We start from the raw sequence: 21445 nt of genomic DNA, 5'->3' as shown, positions 1-21445 counted from the left end.
AATTTCATCTTGACCTTAGTGTTCAGCATTAGAATGTGGAATTTGGGACATTTTGGGACTTTTACAAAACTTTTTATTGTTGGTACAAAACAGTACAAAACTTTCTTTATCAAATGGGACCATTATCATTGATATATGTGTTAATGGGACTGAGATTTCTTTATGTATCTCAAATTAGAAGTTTGAATTTGGGACATTTTGGGACTGGTACAAAACTTTTTATTGTTAGTACAAAACAGTACAAAACTTTCTTTATCCAATGAGACAATTTTGAAAGAAATTGGGGTATGTACAACTCCAACTTGACCTTAGTATTCAGAATTAGAATGTGGAATTTGGGACATTTTGGGACAGGTACAAAACTTTTTATTGTTCGTACAAAACAGTACAAAACTTTCTTTATCTAATGAGACAATATTGAAAGAAATCGGGCTATGTGGAACTCCAACTTGACCTTAGTGTTCAGTAATAGAATGTGGAATTTGGGACATTTTGGGACAGGTACAAAACTTTTTATTCTTGGTACAAAACCGTACAAAACTTTCTTTATCTAATGAGACAATTTTGAAAGAAATCGGTCTATGTGGAATTCCATCTTGACCTTAGTGTTCAGTTAGAATGTGGAATTTGGGACATTTTGGGACAGGTACAAAACTTTTTGTTGTTCGTACAAAACAGTACAAAACTTTCTTTATCTAATGAGACAATATTGAAAGAAATCGGGCTATGTGGAACTCCAACTTGACCTTAGTGTTCAGGATTAGAATGTGGAATTTGGGACATTTTGTTACTGGTACAAAACTTCTTATTGTTAGTACAAAACAGTAAAAAACTTTCTTTATCTAATGAGACAATTTTAAAAGAAATTCGGGTATGTAGAACTACAACTTGACCTTAGTGTTCAGCATTAGAATGAGGAATTTGGGACATTTTGGGACAGGTACAAAACTTTTTATTGTTCGTACAAAACCGTACAAAACTTTCTTTATCTAATCAGACGATTTTGAAAGAAATCGGGCTATGTTGAACTCCAAATTGACCCTAGTGTTCAGCATTAGAATGTAGAATTTGGGACATTTTGGGACAGGTACGAAACTTTTTATTATTGGTACAAAACAGTACAAAACTTTCTTTATCTAATGAGACAATTTTGAAAGAAATTGGTCTATGTGGAACTCCAACTCGACCTTAGTGTTCAGCATTAGAATGTGGAATTTGGGACATTTTGGGACAGGTACAAAACTTTTTATTGTTGGTACAAAACAGTACAAAACTTTCTTTATCTAATGAGACAATATTGAAAGAAATCGGGCTATGTAAAATTCCAACTTGACGTTAGTGTTCAGCATTAGAATGTGGAATTTGGTACATTTTGGGACAGGTACAAAACTTTTTATTGTTGGTACAAAACCGTACAAAATTTTATCTAATGAGACCATTTTGAAAGAAATCGGTAAATGTGGAATTCCATCTTGAACTTAGTGTTCAGCATTAGATTGTGGAATTTGGGACATTTTGGGACAGGAAAAAAACTTTTTATTGTTGGTACAAAACAGTACAAAACTTTCTTTATCTAATGAGACAATTTTGAATGAAATCGGGCTATGTGGAACTCCAACTTGACCTTAGTGGTCAGCATTAGAATGTGGAATTTGGGACATTTTGGGACAGGTACAAAACTTTTTATTGTTAGTACAAAACAGTACAAAACTTTCTTTATCTAACGAGAAATTTTGAAAGAAATTGGGCTATGTGGAACCCCAAATTAACCTTAGTCTTCAGCAATAGAATGTGGAATTTGGTACATTTTGGGACAGGTACAAAATCTTTTTTGTTGGTACAAAACCGTACAAAACTTTCTTTATCTAATCAGACGATTTTGAAAGAAATCGGGCTATGTTGAACTCCAACTTGACCCTAGTGTTCAGCATTAGAATGTAGAATTTGGGACATTTTGGGACAGGTACGAAACTTTTTATTATTGGTACAAAACAGTACAAGACTTTCTTTATCTAATGAGACAATTTTGAAAGAAATTGGGCTATGTGGAACTCCAACTTGACCTTGGTGTTCAGCATTAGAATGTGGAATTTGGGACATTTTGGGACAGGTACAAAACTTTTTATTGTTGGTACAAAACAGTACAGAACTTTCTTTATCTAATGAGACAATATTGAAAGAAATCGGGCTATGTAAAATTCCAACTTGGCGTTAGTGTTCAGCATTAGAATGTGGAATTTGGTACATTTTGGGACAGGTACAAAACTTTTTATTCTTGGTACAAAAGCGTACAAAATATTATCTAATGAGACGATTTTGAAAGAAATCGGTCTATGTGGAATTCCATCTTGACCTTAGTGTTCAGCATTAGAATGTGGAATTTGGGACATTTTGGGACAGGAAAAAAACTTTTTATTGTTGGCACAAAAAAGTACAAAACTTTCTTTATCTAATGAGACAATTTTGAATGAAATCGGGCTATGTGGAACTCCAACTTGACCTTAGTGGTCAGCATTAGAATGTGGAATTTGGGACATTTTGGGACAGGTACAAAACTGTTTATTGTTGGTACAAAACCGTACAAAACTTTCTTTATCTAATGAGACGATTTTGAAAGAAAGCGGTCTATGTGGAACTCCAACTTGACCTTAGTGTTCAGCATTAGAATGTGGAATTTGGGACATTTTGGGACAGGTACAAAACTTTTTGTTGTTAGTACAAAACAGTAAAAAACTTTCTTTATCTAATGAGACAATTTTAAAAGAAATTGGGGTATGTAGAACTCCAACTTGACCTTAGTGTTCAGCATTAGAATGTGGAATTTGGGACATTTTGGGACAGGTACAAAACTTTTTATTGTTCGTACAAAACAGTACAAAACTTTCCTTATCTAATGAGACAATATTGAAAGAAATCGGGCTATGTGGAACTCCAACTTGACCTTAGTGTTCAGCATTAGAATGTGGAATTTGGGACATTTTTGGACAGGTACAAAACTTTTTATTCTTGGTACAAAACCGTACAAAACTTTCCTTATCTAATGAGACGATTTTGAAAGAAACCGGTCTATGTGGAATTCCATCTTGACCTTACTGTTCAGTTAGAATGTGGAATTTGGGACATTTTGGGACAGGTACAAAACTTTTTGTTGTTCGTACAAAACAGTACAAATCTTTCTTTATCTAATGAGACAATATTGAAAGAAATCGGGCTATGTGGAACTCCAAGTTGACCTTAGAGTTCAGCATTAGAATGTGGAATTTGGGACATTTTGGACAGGTACAAAACTTTTTATTGTTGGTACAAAACAGTATAAAACTTTCTTTATCAAATGGGACCATTATCATTGATATATGTGTTAATGGGACTGAGATTTCTTTATGTTTCTCAAATTAAAAGTTTGAATTTGGGACATTTTGGGACTGGTACAAAACTTTTTATTGTTAGTACAAAACAGTACAAAACTTTCTTTATGTAATGAGGGCATTTCGATGCAAATCGGCGAATGTAGAACTCAGAGGTCAAGTTGTAGTTCCACACTAAAATCTAAATTTGGGACATTTTGGGACTGGTACAAAACTTTTTATTGTTGGTGCAAAACCGTACAAAACTTTCTTTATCTAATGACAGGATTTTGAGGGAAATCGGGCTATGTAGAACTCCACCTTGACCTTAGTGTTCAGCAATAGAATGTGGAATTTGGGACATTTTGGGACAGGTACGAAACTTTTTATTGTTGGTACAAAACAGTACAAAACTTTCTTTATCTAATGAGACGATTTTGAAAGAAATTGGGCTATGTGGAACTTTAACTTGACCTTAGTGTTCAGCATTAGAAAGTGGAATCTGGGAAATTTCGGGACAGGTACAAAACTTTTATTGTTGGTACAATACAGTACAAAACCTTCGTTATCTAATGAGAAATTTTCAAAGAAATCGGGCTATGTGGAACTCCAAATTGACCTTAGTGTTCAGCATTAGAATGTGGAATTTGGGACATTTTGGGACAGGTACAAAACTTTTTATTGTAGGTGCAAAACCATACAAAACTTCCTTTATCTAATGAGACGATTTTGAAAGAAATCAGGCTACGTGGAACTCCAACTTGATCTTAGTGTTCAGCATTAGAATGTGAAATTTGGGACATTTTGGGACAGGTACAAACCTCTCTATTGTTGGTACAAAACAGTACAAATCTTTCTTTATCTAATTAGACAATTTTGAAAGAAATCGGGCTATGTAAAACTCCAACTTGACCTTAGTGTTCAGTATTACAATGTAGAATTTGGGACATTTTGGGACAGGAACAAAACTTTTTATTGTTGATACAACACAGTACAAAACTTTCTTTATCTAATGAGACAATTTTGAAAGAAATTGGGCTATGTGGAACTCCAACTTGACCTTAGTGTTCAGCATTAGAATGTGGAATTTGGGACATTTTGGGACAGGTACAAAACTTTTTATTGTTGGTACAAACCGTACAAAACTTTCTTTATCTAATGAGACGATTTTGAAAGAAATCGGTCTATGTGGAATTCCATCTTGACCTTAGAGTTCAGCATTAGAATGTGGAATTTGGGACATTTTGGAACAGGAAAAAAACTTTTTATTGTTGGTACAAAACAGTACAAAACTTTCTTTATCTAATGAGATAATTTTGAATGAAATCGGGCTATGTGGAACTCCAACTTGACCTTAGCGTTCAGCATTAGAATGTGGAATTTGGGACATTTTGGGACAGGTACAGAACTTTTTATTGTTGGTACAAAACAGTACAAAACTTTCTTTATCTAATGAGAAATTTTGAAAGAAATTGGGCTATGTGGAACTCCAAATTAATCTTAGTGTTCAGCAATAGCATCTGGAATTTGGTACATTTTGGTACAGGTACAAAACTTTTTATTGTTGGTACAAAACCGTACAAAACTTTCTTTATCTAATCAGACGATTTTGAAAGAAATCGGGCTATGTTGAGCTCCAACTTGACCCTAGTGTTCAGCATTAGAATGTAGAATTTGCGACATTTTGGGACAGGTACGAAACTTTTTATTATTGGTACAAAACAGTACAAAACTTTCTTTATCTAATGAGACATTTTTGAAAGAAATTGGGCTATGTGGAACTCCAACTTGACCTTGGTGTTCAGCATTGGAATGTGGAATTTGGTACATTTTGGGACAGGTACAAAACTTTTTATTGTTGGTATAAAACAGTACAGAACTTTCTTTATCTAATGAGACAATATTGAAAGAAATCGGGCTATGTAAAATTCCAACTTGACGTTAGTGTTCAGCATTAGAATGTGGAATTTGGTACATTTTGGGACAGGTACAAAACTTTTTATTGTTGGTACAAAACCGTACAAAATTTTATCTAATGAGACGATTTTGAAAGAAATCGGTCTATGTGGAATACCATCTTGACCTTAGTGTTCAGCATTAGAATGTGGAATTTGGGACATTTTGGGACAGGAAAAAAACTTTTTATTGTTGGTACAAAACAGTACAAATTTTCTTTATCTAATGAGACAATTTTGAATGAAATCGGGCTATGTGGAACTCCAACTTGACCTTAGTGGTCAGCATTAGAATGTGGAATTTGGGACATTTTGGGACAGGTACAAAACTGTTTATTGTTGGTACAAAACTGTACAAAACTTTCTTTATCTAATGAGACGATTTTGAAAGAAAGCGGTCTATGTGGAACTCCAACTTGACCTTAGTGTTCAGCATTAGAATGTGAATTTGGGACATTTTGGGACAGGTACAAAACCTTTTATTGTTGGTACAAAACAGTACAAAACTTTCTTTATCTAATCAGACGATTTTGAAAGTAATCGGGCTATGTTGAACTCCAACTTGACCCTAGTGTTCAGCATTAGAATGTAGAATTTGGGACATTTTGGGACAGGTACGAAACTTTTTATTACTGTTACAAAACAGTACAAATCTTTCTTTATCTAATGAGACAATTTTGAAAGAAATCGGTCTATGTGGAATACCATCTTGACCTTAGTGTTCAGCATTAGAATGTGGAATTTGGGACATTTGGGACAGGAAAAAAACTTTTTATTGTTGGTACAAAACAGTACAAATTTTCTTTATCTAATGAGACAATTTTGAATGAAATCGGGCTATGTGGAACTCCAACTTGACCTTAGTGGTCAGCATTAGAATGTGGAATTTGGGACATTTTGGGACAGGTACAAAACTGTTTATTGTTGGTACAAAACCGTACAAAACTTTCTTTATCTAATGAGACGATTTTGAAAGAAAGCGGTCTATGTGGAACTCCAACTTGACCTTAGTGTTCAGCATTAGAATGTGGAATTTGGGACATTTTGCGACAGGTACAAAACATTTTATTGTTGGTACAAAACAGTACAAAACTTTCTTTATCTAATGAGACGATTTTGATAGAAATCGGTCAATGTGGAATTTCATCTTGACCTTAGTGTTCAGCATTAGAATGTGGAATTTGGGACATTTTGGGACTTTTACAAAACTTTTTATTGTTGGTACAAAACAGTACAAAACTTTCTTTATCAAATGGGACCATTATCATTGATATATGTGTTAATGGGACTGAGATTTCTTTATGTATCTCAAATTAGAAGTTTGAATTTGGGACATTTTGGGACTGGTACAAAACTTTTTATTGTTAGTACAAAACAGTACAAAACTTTCTTTATCCAATGAGACAATTTTGAAAGAAATTGGGGTATGTACAACTCCAACTTGACCTTAGTATTCAGAATTAGAATGTGGAATTTGGGACATTTTGGGACAGGTACAAAACTTTTTATTGTTCGTACAAAACAGTACAAAACTTTCTTTATCTAATGAGACAATATTGAAAGAAATCGGGCTATGTGGAACTCCAACTTGACCTTAGTGTTCAGTAATAGAATGTGGAATTTGGGACATTTTGGGACAGGTACAAAACTTTTTATTCTTGGTACAAAACCGTACAAAACTTTCTTTATCTAATGAGACAATTTTGAAAGAAATCGGTCTATGTGGAATTCCATCTTGACCTTAGTGTTCAGTTAGAATGTGGAATTTGGGACATTTTGGGACAGGTACAAAACTTTTTGTTGTTCGTACAAAACAGTACAAAACTTTCTTTATCTAATGAGACAATATTGAAAGAAATCGGGCTATGTGGAACTCCAACTTGACCTTAGTGTTCAGGATTAGAATGTGGAATTTGGGACATTTTGTTACTGGTACAAAACTTCTTATTGTTAGTACAAAACAGTAAAAAACTTTCTTTATCTAATGAGACAATTTTAAAAGAAATTCGGGTATGTAGAACTACAACTTGACCTTAGTGTTCAGCATTAGAATGAGGAATTTGGGACATTTTGGGACAGGTACAAAACTTTTTATTGTTCGTACAAAACCGTACAAAACTTTCTTTATCTAATCAGACGATTTTGAAAGAAATCGGGCTATGTTGAACTCCAAATTGACCCTAGTGTTCAGCATTAGAATGTAGAATTTGGGACATTTTGGGACAGGTACGAAACTTTTTATTATTGGTACAAAACAGTACAAAACTTTCTTTATCTAATGAGACAATTTTGAAAGAAATTGGTCTATGTGGAACTCCAACTCGACCTTAGTGTTCAGCATTAGAATGTGGAATTTGGGACATTTTGGGACAGGTACAAAACTTTTTATTGTTGGTACAAAACAGTACAAAACTTTCTTTATCTAATGAGACAATATTGAAAGAAATCGGGCTATGTAAAATTCCAACTTGACGTTAGTGTTCAGCATTAGAATGTGGAATTTGGTACATTTTGGGACAGGTACAAAACTTTTTATTGTTGGTACAAAACCGTACAAAATTTTATCTAATGAGACCATTTTGAAAGAAATCGGTAAATGTGGAATTCCATCTTGAACTTAGTGTTCAGCATTAGATTGTGGAATTTGGGACATTTTGGGACAGGAAAAAAACTTTTTATTGTTGGTACAAAACAGTACAAAACTTTCTTTATCTAATGAGACAATTTTGAATGAAATCGGGCTATGTGGAACTCCAACTTGACCTTAGTGGTCAGCATTAGAATGTGGAATTTGGGACATTTTGGGACAGGTACAAAACTTTTTATTGTTAGTACAAAACAGTACAAAACTTTCTTTATCTAACGAGAAATTTTGAAAGAAATTGGGCTATGTGGAACCCCAAATTAACCTTAGTCTTCAGCAATAGAATGTGGAATTTGGTACATTTTGGGACAGGTACAAAATCTTTTTTGTTGGTACAAAACCGTACAAAACTTTCTTTATCTAATCAGACGATTTTGAAAGAAATCGGGCTATGTTGAACTCCAACTTGACCCTAGTGTTCAGCATTAGAATGTAGAATTTGGGACATTTTGGGACAGGTACGAAACTTTTTATTATTGGTACAAAACAGTACAAGACTTTCTTTATCTAATGAGACAATTTTGAAAGAAATTGGGCTATGTGGAACTCCAACTTGACCTTGGTGTTCAGCATTAGAATGTGGAATTTGGGACATTTTGGGACAGGTACAAAACTTTTTATTGTTGGTACAAAACAGTACAGAACTTTCTTTATCTAATGAGACAATATTGAAAGAAATCGGGCTATGTAAAATTCCAACTTGGCGTTAGTGTTCAGCATTAGAATGTGGAATTTGGTACATTTTGGGACAGGTACAAAACTTTTTATTCTTGGTACAAAAGCGTACAAAATATTATCTAATGAGACGATTTTGAAAGAAATCGGTCTATGTGGAATTCCATCTTGACCTTAGTGTTCAGCATTAGAATGTGGAATTTGGGACATTTTGGGACAGGAAAAAAACTTTTTATTGTTGGCACAAAAAAGTACAAAACTTTCTTTATCTAATGAGACAATTTTGAATGAAATCGGGCTATGTGGAACTCCAACTTGACCTTAGTGGTCAGCATTAGAATGTGGAATTTGGGACATTTTGGGACAGGTACAAAACTGTTTATTGTTGGTACAAAACCGTACAAAACTTTCTTTATCTAATGAGACGATTTTGAAAGAAAGCGGTCTATGTGGAACTCCAACTTGACCTTAGTGTTCAGCATTAGAATGTGGAATTTGGGACATTTTGGGACAGGTACAAAACTTTTTATTGTTTTTACAAAACAGTACAAAACTTTCTTTATCTAATGAGACGATTTTGAAAGAAATCGGTCTATGTGGAATTCCATCTTGACCTTAGTGTTCAGCATTAGAATGTGGAATTTGGGACATTTTGGGACAGGAAAAAAACTTCTTATTGTTGGTACAAAACAGTACAAAACTTTCCTTATCTAATGAGACAATTTTCAATGAAATCGGGCTATGTGGAACTCCACCTTGACCTTAGTGTTCAGCATTAGAATGTGGAATTTGGGACATTTTGGGACAGGTACAAAACTGTTTATTGTTGGTACAAAACCGTACAAAACTTTCTTTATCTAATGAGACGATTTTGAAAGAAAGCGGTCTATGTGGAACTCCAACTTGACCTTAGTGTTCAGATAGAATGTGGAATTTGGGACATTTTGGGACAGGTACAAAACTTTTTATTGTTAGTACAAAACAGTACAAAACTTTCTTTATCTAACGAGAAATTTTGAAAGAAATTGGGCTATGTGGAACCCCAAATTAACCTTAGTCTTCAGCAATAGAATGTGGAATTTGGTACATTTTGGGACAGGTACAAAATTTTTTTGTTGGTACAAAACCGTACAAAACTTTCTTTATCTAATCAGACGATTTTGAAAGAAATCGGGCTATGTTGAACTCCAACTTGACCCTAGTGTTCAGCATTAGAATGTAGAATTTGGGACATTTTGGGACAGGTACGAAACTTTTTATTATTGGTACAAAACAGTACAAAACTTTCTTTATCTAATGAGACAATTTTGAAAGAAATTGGGCTATGTGGAACTCCAACTTGACCTTGGTGTTCAGCATTAGAATGTGGAATTTGGGACATTTTGGGACAGGTACAAAACTTTTTATTGTTGGTACAAAACAGTACAGAACTTTCTTTATCTAATGAGACAATATTGAAAGAAATCGGGCTATGTAAAATTCCAACTTGGCGTTAGTGTTCAGCATTAGAATGTGGAATTTGGTACATTTTGGGACAGGTACAAAACTTTTTATTCTTGGTACAAAAGCGTACAAAATATTATCTAATGAGACGATTTTGAAAGAAATCGGTCTATGTGGAATTCCATCTTGACCTTAGTGTTCAGCATTAGAATGTGGAATTTGGGACATTTTGGGACAGGAAAAAAACTTTTTATTGTTTGGTACAAAACAGTACAAAACTTTCTTTATCTAATGAGACAATTTTGAATGAAATCGGGCTATGTGGAACTCCAACTTGACCTTAGTGGTCAGCATTAGAATATGGAATTTGGGACAATTTGGGACAGGTACAGAACTTTTTATTGTTGGTACAAAACAGTACAAAGCTTTCTTTATCTAATGAGAAATTTTGAAAGAAATTGGGCTATGTGGAACTCCAAATTAACCTTAGTGTTCAGCAATAGAATGTGGAATTTGGTACATTTTGCGACAGGTACAAAACTTTTTATTGTTGGTACAAAACAGTACAAAACTTTCTTTATCAAATGGGACCATTATCATTGATATATCTGTTAATGGGACTGAGATTTCTTTATGTTTCTCAAATTAGAAGTTTGAATTTGGGACATTTTGGGACTGGTACAAAACTTTTTATTGTTAGTACAAAACAGTACAAAACTTTCTTTATCTAATGAGACAATTTTGAATGAAATCGGGCTATGTGGAATTCCAACTTGACCTTAGTGTTCAGCATTAGAATGTGGAATTTGGGACATTTTGGGACAGGTGCAAAACTGTTTATTGTTGGTACAAAACTGTACAAAACTTTCTTTATCTAATGAGACGATTTTGAAAGAAAGCGGTCTATGTGGATCTCCAACTTGACCTTAGTGTTCAGATAGAATGTGGATTTTGGGACATTTTGGGACAGGTACGAAACTTTTTATTGTTGGTACAAAACAGTAAAAAACTTTCTTTATCTAATGAGACAATATTGAAAGAAATCGGGCTATGTGAAATTCCAACTTGACGTTAGTGTTCAGCATTAGAATGTGGAATTTGGTACATTTTGGGACAGGTACAGAACTTTTTGTTGTTGGTACAAAACAGTACAAAACTTTCTTTATCTAATCAGACGATTTTGAAAGAAATCGGGCTATGTTGAACTCCAACTTGACCCTAGTGTTCAGCATTAGAATGTAGAATTTGGGACATTTTGGGACATTTACGAAACTTTTTATTATTGGTACAAAACAGTACAAAACTTTCTTTATCTAAAGGGACAATTTTGAAAGAAATTCGGCTATGTGGAACTTCAACTTGACCTTGGTGTTCAGCATTAGAATGTGGAATTTGGGACATTTTGGGACAGGTACAAAACTTTTAATTGTTGGTACAAAACAGTACAGAACTTTCTTTATCTAATGAGACAATATTGAAAGAAATCGGGCTATGTAAAATTCCAACTTGACGTTAGTGTTCAGCATTAGAATGTGGAATTCGGTACATTTTGGGACAGGTACAAAACTTATTATTGTTGGTACAAAACCGTACAAAATTTTATCTAATGAGACGATTTTGAAAGAAATCGGTCTATGTGGAATTCCATCTTGACCTTAGTGTTCAGCATTAGAATGTGGAATTTGGGACATTTTGGGACAGGAAAAAAACTTTTTATTGTTGGTACAAAACAGTACAAAACTTTCTTTATCTAATGAGACAATTTTGAATGAAATCCGGCTATGTGGAACTCGAACTTGACCTTAGTGGTCAGCATTAGAATGTGGAATTTGGGACATTTTGGGACAGGTACGAAACTTTTTATTGTTGGTACAAAACAGTACAAAACTTTCTTTATCTAATGAGACAATATTGAAAGAAATCGGGCTATGTGAAATTCCAACTTGACGTTAGTGTTCAGCATTAGAATGTGGAATTTGGTACATTTTGGGACAGGTACAGAACTTTTTATTGTTGGTACAAAACAGTACAAAACTTTCTTTATCTAAGGAGAAATTTTGAAAGAAATTGGGCTATGTGGAGCTCCAAATTAACCTTAGTGTTCAGCAATAGAATGTGGAATTTTGTACATTTTGGGACAGGTACAAAACTTTTTATTGTTGGTACAAAACCGTACAAAACTTTCTTTATCTAATCAGACGATTTTGAAAGAAATCGGGCTATGTTGAACTCCAACTTGACCCTAGTGTTCAGCATTAGAATGTAGAATTTGAGACATTTTGGGACAGGTACGAAACTTTTTATTATTGGTACAAAACAGTACAAAACTTTCTTTATCTAATGAGACAATTTTGAAAGAAATTGGGCTATGTGGAACTCCAACTTGACCTTGGTGTTCAGCATTAGAATGTGGAATTTGGGACATTTTGGGACAGGTACAAAACTTTCTATTGTTGGTACAAAACAGTACAGGACTTTCTTTATCTAATGAGACATTATTGAAAGAAATGGGGCTATGTAAAATTCCAACTTGACGTTAGTGTTCAGCATTAGAATGTGGAATTTGGGACATTTTGGGACAGGAAAAAAACTTTTTATTGTTGGTACAAAACAGTACAAAACTTTCTTTATCTAATCAGACGATTTTGAAAGAAATCGGGCTATGTTGAACTCCAACTTGACCCTAGTGTTCAGCATTAGAATGTAGAATTTGGGACATTTTGGGACAGGTACAAAACTGTTTATTGTTGGTACAAAACCGTACAAAACTTTCTTTATCTAATGAGACGATTTTGAAAGAAAGCGGTCTATGTGGAACTCCAACTTGACCTTAGTGTTCAGATAGAATGTGGAATTTGGGACATTTTGGGACAGGTACAAAACTTTTTATTGTTAGTACAAAACAGTACAAAACTTTCTTTATCTAACGAGAAAATTTGAAAGAAATTGGGCTATGTGGAACCCCAAATTAACCTTAGTCTTCAGCAATAGAATGTGGAATTTGGTACATTTTGGGACAAGTACAAAATTTTTTTTGTTGGTACAAAACCGTACAAAACTTTCTTTATCTAATCAGACGATTTTGAAAGAAATCGGGCTATGTTGAACTCCAACTTGACCCTAGTGTTCAGCATTAGAATGTAGAATTTGGGACATTTTTGGACAGGTACGAAACTTTTTATTATTGGTACAAAACTGTACAAAACTTTCTTTATCTAATGAGACAATTTTGAAAGAAATTGGGCTATGTGGAACTCCAACTTGACCTTCTTGTTCAGCATTAGAATGTGGAATTTGGGACATTTTGGGACAGGTACAAAACTTTTTATTGTTGGTACAAAACAGTACAGAACTTTCTTTATCTAATGAGAGAATATTGAAAGAAATCGGGCTATGTAAAATTCCAACTTGGCGTTAGTGTTCAGCATTAGAATGTGGAATTTGGTACATTTTGGGACAGGTACAAAACTTTTTATTCTTGGTACAAAAGCGTACAAAATATTATCTAATGAGACGATTTTGAAAGAAATCGGTCTATGTGGAATTCCATCTTGACCTTAGTGTTCAGCATTAGAATGTGGAATTTGGGACATTTTGGGACAGGAAAAAAACTTTTTATTGTTGGTACAAAACAGTACAAAACTTTCTTTATCTAATGAGACAATTTTGAATGAAATCGGGCTATGTGGAACTCCAACTTGACCTTAGTGGTCAGCATTAGAATATGGAATTTGGGACAATTTGGGACAGGTACAGAACTTTTTATTGTTGGTACAAAACAGTACAAAGCTTTCTTTATCTAATGAGAAATTTTGAAAGAAATTGGGCTATGTGGAACTCCAAATTAACCTTAGTGTTCAGCAATAGAATGTGGAATTTGGTACATTTTGCGACAGGTACAAAACTTTTTATTGTTGGTACAAAACAGTACAAAACTTTCTTTATCAAATGGGACCATTATCATTGATATATCTGTTAATGGGACTGAGATTTCTTTATGTTTCTCAAATTAGAAGTTTGAATTTGGGACATTTTGGGACTGGTACAAAACTTTTTATTGTTAGTACAAAACAGTACAAAACTTTCTTTATCTAATGAGACAATTTTGAATGAAATCGGGCTATGTGGAATTCCAACTTGACCTTAGTGTTCAGCATTAGAATGTGGAATTTGGGACATTTTGGGACAGGTGCAAAACTGTTTATTGTTGGTACAAAACTGTACAAAACTTTCTTTATCTAATGAGACGATTTTGAAAGAAAGCGGTCTATGTGGATCTCCAACTTGACCTTAGTGTTCAGATAGAATGTGGATTTTGGGACATTTTGGGACAGGTACGAAACTTTTTATTGTTGGTACAAAACAGTAAAAAACTTTCTTTATCTAATGAGACAATATTGAAAGAAATCGGGCTATGTGAAATTCCAACTTGACGTTAGTGTTCAGCATTAGAATGTGGAATTTGGTACATTTTGGGACAGGTACAGAACCTTTTGTTGTTGGTACAAAACAGTACAAAACTTTCTTTATCTAATCAGACGATTTTGAAAGAAATCGGGCTATGTTGAACTCCAACCTGACCCTAGTGTTCAGCATTAGAATGTAGAATTTGGGACATTTTGGGACATTTACGAAACTTTTTATTATTGGTACAAAACAGTACAAAACTTTCTTTATCTAAAGGGACAATTTTGAAAGAAATTCGGCTATGTGGAACTTCAACTTGACCTTGGTGTTCAGCATTAGAATGTGGAATTTGGGACATTTTGGGACAGGTACAAAACTTTTAATTGTTGGTACAAAACAGTACAGAACTTTCTTTATCTAATGAGACAATATTGAAAGAAATCGGGCTATGTAAAATTCCAACTTGACGTTAGTGTTCAGCATTAGAATGTGGAATTCGGTACATTTTGGGACAGGTACAAAACTTATTATTGTTGGTACAAAACCGTACAAAATTTTATCTAATGAGACGATTTTGAAAGAAATCGGTCTATGTGGAATTCCATCTTGACCTTAGTGTTCAGCATTAGAATGTGGAATTTGGGACATTTTGGGACAGGAAAAAAACTTTTTATTGTTGGTACAAAACAGTACAAAACTTTCTTTATCTAATGAGACAATTTTGAATGAAATCGGGCTATGTGGAACTCGAACTTGACCTTAGTGGTCAGCATTAGAATGTGGAATTTGGGACATTTTGGGACAGGTACGAAACTTTTTATTGTTGGTACAAAACAGTACAAAACTTTCTTTATCTAATGAGACAATATTGAAAGAAATCGGGCTATGTGAAATTCCAACTTGACGTTAGTGTTCAGCATTAGAATGTGGAATTTGGTACATTTTGGGACAGGTACAGAACTTTTTATTGTTGGTACAAAACAGTACAAAACTTTCTTTATCTAAGGAGAAATTTTGAAAGAAATTGGGCTATGTGGAGCTCCAAATTAACCTTAGTGTTCAGCAATAGAATGTGGAATTTTGTACATTTTGGGACAGGTACAAAACTTTTTATTGTTGGTACAAAACCGTACAAAACTTTCTTTATCTAATCAGACGATTTTGAAAGAAATCGGGCTATGTTGAACTCCAACTTGACCCTAGTGTTCAGCATTAGAATGTAGAATTTGGGACATTTTGGGACAGGTACGAAACTTTTTATTATTGGTACAAAACAGTACAAAACTTTCTTTATCTAATGAGACAATTTTGAAAGAAATTGGGCTATGTGGAACTCCAACTTGACCTTGGTGTTCAGCATTAGAATGTGGAATTTGGGACATTTTGGGACAGGTACAAAACTTTTTATTGTTGGTACAAAACAGTACAGGACTTTCTTTATCTAATGAGACATTATTGAAAGAAATGGGGCTATGTAAAATTCCAACTTGACGTTAGTGTTCAGCATTAGAATGTGGAATTTGGGACATTTTGGGACAGGAAAAAAACTTTTTATTGTTGGTACAAAACAGTACAAAACTTTCTTTATCTAATCAGACGATTTTGAAAGAAATCGGGCTATGTTGAACTCCAACTTGACCCTAGTGTTCAGCATTAGAATGTAGAATTTGGGACATTTTGGGACAGGTACAAAACTGTTTATTGTTGGTACAAAACCGTACAAAACTTTCTTTATCTAATGAGACGATTTTCAAAGAAAGCGGTCTATGTGGAACTCCAACTTGACCTTAGTGTTCAGATAGAATGTGGAATTTGGGACATTTTGGGACAGGTACAAAACTTTTTATTGTTAGTACAAAACAGTACAAAACTTTCTTTATCTAATGAGACAATTTTGAATGAAATTGGGCTATGTGGAACCCCAAATTAACCTTAGTCTTCAGCAATAGAATGTGGAATTTGGTACATTTTGGGACAAGTACAAAATTTTTTTGTTGGTACAAAACCGTACAAAACTTTCTTTATCTAATCAGACGATTTTGAAAGAAATCGGGCTATGTTGAACTCCAACTTGACCCTAGTGTTCAGCATTAGAATGTAGAATTTGGGACATTTTTGGACAGGTACGAAACTTTTTATTATTGGTACAAAACTGTACAAAACTTTCTTTATCTAATGAGACAATTTTGAAAGAAATTGGGCTATGTGGAACTCCAACTTGACCTTGGTGTTCAGCATTAGAATGTGGAATTTGGGACATTTTGGGACAGGTACAAAACTTTTTAAATTTGGTACAAAACAGTACAGAACTTTCTTTATCTAATGAGAGAATATTGAAAGAAATCGGGCTATGTAAAATTCCAACTTGGCGTTAGTGTTCAGCATTAGAATGTGGAATTTGGTACATTTTGGGACAGGTACAAAACTTTTTATTCTTGGTACAAAAGCGTACAAAATATTATCTAATGAGACGATTTTGAAAGAAATCGGTCTATGTGGAATTCCATCTTGACCTTAGTGTTCAGCATTAGAATGTGGAATTTGGGACATTTTGGGACAGGAAAAAAACTTTTTATTGTTGGTACAAAACAGTACAAAACTTTCTTTATCTAATGAGACAATTTTGAATGAAATCGGGCTATGTGGAACTCCAACTTGACCTTAGTGGTCAGCATTAGAATATGGAATTTGGGACAATTTGGGACAGGTACAGAACTTTTTATTGTTGGTACAAAACAGTACAAAGCTTTCTTTATCTAATGAGAAATTTTGAAAGAAATTGGGCTATGTGGAACTCCAAATTAACCTTAGTGTTCAGCAATAGAATGTGGAATTTGGTACATTTTGCGACAGGTACAAAACTTTTTATTGTTGGTACAAAACAGTACAAAACTTTCTTTATCAAATGGGACCATTATCATTGATATATCTGTTAATGGGACTGAGATTTCTTTATGTTTCTCAAATTAGAAGTTTGAATTTGGGACATTTTGGGACTGGTACAAAACTTTTTATTGTTAGTACAAAACAGTACAAAACTTTCTTTATCTAATGAGACAATTTTGAATGAAATCGGGCTATGTGGAATTCCAACTTGACCTTAGTGTTCAGCATTAGAATGTGGAATTTGGGACATTTTGGGACAGGTGCAAAACTGTTTATTGTTGGTACAAAACTGTACAAAACTTTCTTTATCTAATGAGACGATTTTGAAAGAAAGCGGTCTATGTGGATCTCCAACTTGACCTTAGTGTTCAGATAGAATGTGGATTTTGGGACATTTTGGGACAGGTACGAAACTTTTTATTGTTGGTACAAAACAGTAAAAAACTTTCTTTATCTAATGAGACAATATTGAAAGAAATCGGGCTATGTGAAATTCCAACTTGACGTTAGTGTTCAGCATTAGAATGTGGAATTTGGTACATTTTGGGACAGGTACAGAACTTTTTGTTGATGGTACAAAACAGTACAAAACTTTCTTTATCTAATCAGACGATTTTGAAAGAAATCGGGCTATGTTGAACTCCAACTTGACCCTAGTGTTCAGCATTAGAATGTAGAATTTGGGACATTTTGGGACATTTACGAAACTTTTTATTATTGGTACAAAACAGTACAAAACTTTCTTTATCTAAAGGGACAATTTTCAAAGAAATTCGGCTATGTGGAACTTCAACTTGACCTTGGTGTTCAGCATTAGAATGTGGAATTTGGGACATTTTGGGACAGGTACAAAACTTTTAATTGTTGGTACAAAACAGTACAGAACTTTCTTTATCTAATGAGACAATATTGAAAGAAATCGGGCTATGTAAAATTCCAACTTGACGTTAGTGTTCAGCATTAGAATGTGGAATTCGGTACATTTTGGGACAGGTACAAAACTTATTATTGTTGGTACAAAACCGTACAAAATTTTATCTAATGAGACGATTTTGAAAGAAATCGGTCTATGTGGAATTCCATCTTGACCTTAGTGTTCAGAATTAGAATGTGGAATTTGGGACATTTTGGGACAGGAAAAAAACTTTTTATTGTTGGTACAAAACAGTACAAAACTTTCTTTATCTAATGAGACAATTTTGAATGAAATCGGGCTATGTGGAACTCGAACTTGACCTTAGTGGTCAGCATTAGAATGTGGAATTTGGGACATTTTGGGACAGGTACGAAACTTTTTATTGTTGGTACAAAACAGTACAAAGCTTTCTTTATCTAATGAGAAATTTTGAAAGAAATTGGGCTATGTGGAACTCCAAATTAACCTTAGTGTTCAGCAATAGAATGTGGAATTTGGTACATTTTGCGACAGGTACAAAACTTTTTATTGTTGGTACAAAACAGTACAAAACTTTCTTTATCAAATGGGACCATTATCATTGATATATCTGTTAATGGGACTGAGATTTCTTTATGTTTCTCAAATTAGAAGTTTGAATTTGGGACATTTTGGGACTGGTACAAAACTTTTTATTGTTAGTACAAAACAGTACAAAACTTTCTTTATCTAATGAGACAATTTTGAATGAAATCGGGCTATGTGGAATTCCAACTTGACCTTAGTGTTCAGCATTAGAATGTGGAATTTGGGACATTTTGGGACAGGTGCAAAACTGTTTATTGTTGGTACAAAACTGTACAAAACTTTCTTTATCTAATGAGACGATTTTGAAAGAAAGCGGTCTATGTGGATCTCCAACTTGACCTTAGTGTTCAGATAGAATGTGGATTTTGGGACATTTTGGGACAGGTACGAAACTTTTTATTGTTGGTACAAAACAGTAAAAAACTTTCTTTATCTAATGAGACAATATTGAAAGAAATCGGGCTATGTGAAATTCCAACTTGACGTTAGTGTTCAGCATTAGAATGTGGAATTTGGTACATTTTGGGACAGGTACAGAACTTTTTGTTGATGGTACAAAACAGTACAAAACTTTCTTTATCTAATCAGACGATTTTGAAAGAAATCGGGCTATGTTGAACTCCAACTTGACCCTAGTGTTCAGCATTAGAATGTAGAATTTGGGACATTTTGGGACATTTACGAAACTTTTTATTATTGGTACAAAACAGTACAAAACTTTCTTTATCTAAAGGGACAATTTTGAAAGAAATTCGGCTATGTGGAACTTCAACTTGACCTTGGTGTTCAGCATTAGAATGTGGAATTTGGGACATTTTGGGACAGGTACAAAACTTTTAATTGTTGGTACAAAACAGTACAGAACTTTCTTTATCTAATGAGACAATATTGAAAGAAATCGGGCTATGTAAAATTCCAACTTGACGTTAGTGTTCAGCATTAGAATGTGGAATTCGGTACATTTTGGGACAGGTACAAAACTTATTATTGTTGGTACAAAACCGTACAAAATTTTATCTAATGAGACGATTTTGAAAGAAATCGGTCTATGTGGAATTCCATCTTGACCTTAGTGTTCAGCATTAGAATGTGGAATTTGGGACATTTTGGGACAGGAAAAAAACTTTTTATTGTTGGTACAAAACAGTACAAAACTTTCTTTATCTAATGAGACAATTTTGAATGAAATCGGGCTATGTGGAACTCGAACTTGACCTTAGTGGTCAGCATTAGAATGTGGAATTTGGGACATTTTGGGACAGGTACGAAACTTTTTATTGTTGGTACAAAACAGTACAAAACTTTCTTTATCTAATGAGACAATATTGAAAGAAATCGGGCTATGTGAAATTCCAACTTGACGTTAGTGTTCAGCATTAGAATGTGGAATTTGGTACATTTTGGGACAGGTACAGAACTTTTTATTGTTGGTACAAAACAGTACAAAACTTTCTTTATCTAAGGAGAAATTTTGAAAGAAATTGGGCTATGTGGAGCTCCAAATTAACCTTAGTGTTCAGCAATAGAATGTGGAATTTTGTACATTTTGGGACAGGTACAAAACTTTTTATTGTTGGTACAAAACCGTACAAAACTTTCTTTATCTAATCAGACGATTTTGAAAGAAATCGGGCTATGTTGAACTCCAACTTGACCCTAGTGTTCAGCATTAGAATGTAGAATTTGAGACATTTTGGGACAGGTACGAAACTTTTTATTATTGGTACAAAACAGTACAAAACTTTCTTTATCTAATGAGACAATTTTGAAAGAAATTGGGCTATGTGGAACTCCAACTTGACCTTGGTGTTCAGCATTAGAATGTGGAATTTGGGACATTTTGGGACAGGTACAAAACTTTTTATTGTTGGTACAAAACAGTACAGGACTTTCTTTATCTAATGAGACATTATTGAAAGAAATGGGGCTATGTAAAATTCCAACTTGACGTTAGTGTTCAGCATTAGAATGTGGAATTTGGTACATTTTGGGACAGGTACAAAACTTTTTATTGTTGGTACAAAACCGTACAAAATTTTATCTAATGAGACGATTTTCAAAGAAATCGGTCTATGTGGAATTCCATCTTGACCTTAGTGTTCAGCATTAGAATGTGGAATTTGGGACATTTTGGGACAGGAAAAAACTTTTTATTGTTGGTACAAAACAGTACAAAACTTTCTTTATCTAATGAGACAATTTTGAATGAAATCGGGCTATGTGGAACTCCAACTTGACCTTAGTGTTCAGCATTAGAATGTGGAATTTGGGACATTTTGGGACAGGTACGAAACTTTTTATGGTTGGTACAAAACCGTACAAAACTTTCTTTATCTAATGAGACAATATTGAAAGAAATCGGGCTATGTGGAACTCCAAGTTGACCTTAGAGTTCTGCATTAGAATGTGGAATTTGGGACATTTTGGGACAGGTACAAAGCTGTTTATTGTTGGTACAAAACCGTACAAAACTTTCTTTATCTAATGACACGATTTTGAAAGAAAGCGGTCTATGTGGAACTCCAACTTGACCTTAGTGTTCAGATAGAATGTGGATTTTGGGACAGTTTGGGACAGGTACGAAACTGTTTATTGTTGGTACAAAACC

This window comes from Thermobia domestica, chromosome 16 (assembly GCF_964235325.1).
Source record: "Thermobia domestica chromosome 16, izTheDome1.hap1.1, whole genome shotgun sequence".
In the NCBI taxonomy this organism is placed as follows: domain Eukaryota; kingdom Metazoa; phylum Arthropoda; class Insecta; order Zygentoma; family Lepismatidae; genus Thermobia; species Thermobia domestica.
This window is presented reverse-complemented; position numbering follows the sequence as displayed.